Source organism: Coffea eugenioides, chromosome 11, assembly GCF_003713205.1.
Source record: "Coffea eugenioides isolate CCC68of chromosome 11, Ceug_1.0, whole genome shotgun sequence".
Classification (NCBI taxonomy): domain Eukaryota; kingdom Viridiplantae; phylum Streptophyta; class Magnoliopsida; order Gentianales; family Rubiaceae; genus Coffea; species Coffea eugenioides.
Window position 1 is genome coordinate 43,957,591 of NC_040045.1, and position 4,415 is coordinate 43,962,005.

Sequence of the window (4,415 nt, forward strand, 5' to 3'; positions counted from 1 at the left end):
TGTGAGCAAACCAACAAGTACACTTGAAATACTTGGAAAGGCATGCCATTTTCATTACCGTTAATAATGATCTAACATGAAAACAGTTTCAAAGGGTCTGCTATACATACACAAGTAGGTGACTAAACCATACGCACGTAGTACGGATGGAGTAGTCTATACATCTGCCTAAATCCTCAACTAGACTTCACTCTTTCACCGCATTTAGCACAATGCTAAAACCTGCGCAGCCTTCTCATCATCGTCATCTTCATCAATCCGTACTCTACTTTTGTATCTGTATTTAGGAGCAACGTGTAGAAAATACATCACGTTTAAGACTCCCAAACCGGCTATAACAAAGTAGAAATATTCAAGTTTTCCGTCGTTAATATCCTCAGCCAACCAATCAGGACGCCCATGTCTCCCCGTGGTGTTATGAATAACGTTAACAAGAACTATGCTTAAGTAATTAGCCCGCGCAGAAGTAATCGACAATATAGAATTCGCCACGCTTGTCATGTTCTCAGGAAATTCTTTGTTGTACAATTCGATCTGTCCAATAATGTTGAATGCCTCGGCGCAAAACCCGTGAGAATTAACTGCGGGGCAAGCCACATTACTGAAATCGGTGAGATACCATTAGGGCTTCCATGCTTTATAGCCTCAGCCCTTCTCATACGTTCGATGAATCCAGCAGCAACCATCGACAGAACAGAAAAAACTAACCCAATTCCAATTCTCTGGAGGAGAGTAATTCCCCCTTCTATTTTTGTGATTATTCTTAGCCATGGTACGATCCCTCTATCATATACAGGAAGCCATATTCCAAGTGTGATCATGGTAATTAACGAGAGGGATCCAGCTGGGATTTGGAACTTATTGGGGCCAAGATGACGGTCCATTTTTAATGCTTGTGATAATGTGAAGGTCCCTTGTTGTCCCAAGGACAGGAGGCAGATGATTCCAGCCGCCCATACCGGGACAATTCTCAAGATACATTTCATTTCTTCAATTTGTTGTATGCTGGTTAAGTTCCACTTGTTAACTCTTGATCCATCAGCCTTCACATCACCTTCCGTTATCATTGCTGCTTTATTTAAGAACCTGGGATTAACGTGATCAAATGGCACTAATCTTTATACAGGTGACAAAGAACAAAATATGAAAAAAGAAATTTTGAAGTATCTTTCATTAGTGCATTAAATAATCGTCTGCTGAAACATTTTTATTGTAGAAAAGAAAGAGTTCCAATTGCATTGCATGTATGTTTGTTCCCGATTGCATTGCATCTCTGTCTGTTGTCGGTAAAGTACTGGTAAACTAGAAAATGTGAATGGGTCCATATTTTGGAAGAGCTAGAAACAGTCGACATAGACTTTTTCAACGATAAAAAGCAGTGCAACCAAAAAGAGAAAAATAAAAAATTGTGAAGGTGATGGAAAATGATTTGTCGCCAGCTAGTTTACTGCAACCTTTGAAGGCACCAAACCACATGCAAATAAGTGAATAACCTATTATATGCCAACACTTGATACTCTTTTACAAGGGTATTCCATCTCTTCGTAATGTTAATTAAGTTCCTAAATAGACAGGTGTTAGTTAATCTTTCAGCAAAGCCCTCCTTAACAACTACTAATCCAAATGGAAATATTACAGTGGGGTTTTTTGTACTTGGTACTCTAAGGTAAAAAGGAGAGCGAATAAACTATTAGTGTTTTAAAATTATAATCTGCTCCCTAAATTGTAACATTTTCTCTAAAGAAATTTACGTCGACAAAAAATAACACAAACCCACCTATTATTATTATGTACCACCAGGGAACCAAATAATCGAACCGTTATAGTATTAATCATAAAAAGGAAAAGAATTATATTACTTTGAAGAAAGGAATAACGTGCATACCTGAATTGATTTGTTAGTGGTAATTTCGTCACAATAGTTAGCTTCAATGGTGGGTCGGAATAGATTCTATCAGATGGTCCACGAATTTTCTCAGGAAGCTTAAGCTTACGCTTTCTGTAGGCGGCGACCAATGCCTGAGCAATGCCGGAAAATGCACTTCCCTCCGGCTTCTTGTGGACGTATAATTTGTTGCCAATAAAAAGAAGAGAATAATCGCGACTACCATGAGGATCGTGGGAATCGCAAAGCCCAAAACCCAACTGACGTTGCTTTGGACGTAAACCACCAAGGTTAGAGAAATGATTACAACCATGGTAAAAGTGGAGTAATACCAATTGAAAAAACTGTTGATTCCCTTTCTTCCTTCCTCAGTCCTTGAATCAAACTGGTCCACACCAAATGGGATGCTGCAGGGCCGTATTCCAGCTGAGCCTATGGACAAAAATCCGAGTGCTATGGTCAAGAATCCCATCTGGGATACCGTAGGTCTTTTGCAAGAATCTTCAGTTGGGCATGGCGGCGGGTGCAGTTGAGGAATCCACGGGATCAGTGTCATTATTACCATTCCCTACAATCCACATAACCTAGATCATTTCATGCTAAATTTCTCCGTGTTACAACAAGCAATTATTGTTACACCACACGGAATTCCTGATCGTGACGATTTTCTTTTAGTTACTATTATTTAAAAGAAACTCCAAGTAGTTTCACAGAGGGAAATATTGTAAGTAGCACATCCACTGATCCACAGGAGCATACGTACCAGCAGCAAAGAGAAGGAGGCGAAAGCAATGGTCACAAATCTGCCGATATAGGCATCACAAATATATGCACCAACCAAGGGTAAAAAACTTGTCGCTCCCGACCATATGCTGGTTACATTTGAAGCTGAAACTTGGTCCGTGTGAAATTGTGTTAACAAGAACACGTTAAAATTTGCCAACAATCCCACGTTTGCCAACCTCTCAAACGTCTCATTTCCTGCATGTATAAACCACTTCACTAGTTATCATCAAAGGCTCAAAATATTGTTTTCACATGACCAGGGAAAAAAAAAAAAGACACATGAACACGAAAGATATATACAAGATGATGTTCGCATCTTTATACTTACAGCACGCAAGTGTGCAAACTGTGTTCGCACAAGCTGGCTTAAATTGGTAGAACATGATATCATTAGTTGTACAAATCATCTTATTATGCAGGTGATTTGACTCCAAACTATGTTTAAAAAGCGTTACACTATCAGAATGTAACTGATGAGATAAATCTTCAATAGGTAGATGAAAACAATTTAAAGAAATAACTAGATGCATTGTTTTTCTATCTGTATGCACGTATACTTCGACGAATTAGAACTGTAGGCGATAGAGTGTTGTTTTACTAAAGGACGGAGCCCGGGGCGGGGACAGACAGCCGCCCACTCAAAATTATTTTCAAACCTACTCTTTTTTATATGTCTTTTGTGTAACACAGCTTAATAAAATCTCATATATTTTGTGTTCTTAAAAGAAATTAACAGTCTAATAAATTGATTTTTTATCCCACAACCAATATCTAATTTATGTAAAATATCAACTAAATTACCAAAGTTCTTTTGCATAATATAAGATCATTTATAATTATCTACACGGTGAGCAATAATACAATAACATTTTTCGTCGCATAATACTTGGATTGTTGAAAAAATAAAATGATAGAGAGTTTGATTTAGTATTTTATTTTTTGATATTTCATATTTTATTGAAGCATTAGAATGCTAGTTATAGTATTTTAAATTTGAAATTTTTATATGCTACATTTTCTTTGTTTCATGGTTTTGTATAGCAATCCACTCGGTTCGCTTCCTCCCTCCGAGTGAAAATTCTGGCTCCGCCTGTGCTTGAAATGGAAAGATAATAATGGAGAAATAGATACCTAAGATAAATGGGATGGCCTTCCATCCACCATGTTTCCTCTGGGTGGTTTCTGATGATGTTGGTGCAGACAAATCATGTTTTTCCTCATCCTGTTTGTTTTCCGCTGTGGGTGACGATGACTTTGAAGAAGAAGAAATGGGCGAGAAAAAGCCTTTACCACAGCAAACCAGCCAAGAAGAGCTAAGCTCTTCTTCTTATTCTGTGACTCCATGTTTGATAAGTAAAGTTTCTTAGAGCTTTTCAACTCTTTGATAAGCATTACTCTCCACACGTCTATTTATATAGAAGGTTTTCTTTGTGTTTGACGTAAAATCTGCATGGTGTGTTGATTCAAGCTGGGAGAGAAACAAAGTTTGTGATATAGTGACGCATCGCGCATGCTTGAATTTGGACTCGTTAGGATGGAAACTTGGTCTTATGGGGGTCACAAAAGCACAGCGCAGCAGTGATGAAGCTATATGGCATGTTGCATTTGCCTTGTTTTCCAAAACTAGCGTATGAAAGCTTCGAAATCAATACCATGTCTTTTCTTCTAACAAAATATTGCAGAATAATGTAATTTGTTCTTTTCCTTTTCCTGTTATTTTTCGAGCTAGCCGGCTTCAACCTTA

The 4,415-nt window shown here is 38.0% G+C and overlaps 1 pseudogene; it reads right to left on the minus strand.

Annotated features, from left to right (window-relative positions):
* Positions 1 to 204: 204 nt before the first annotated feature.
* On the minus strand, positions 205 to 4,015 carry LOC113752662 (annotated as a pseudogene).
* Positions 4,016 to 4,415: the final 400 nt, after the last annotated feature.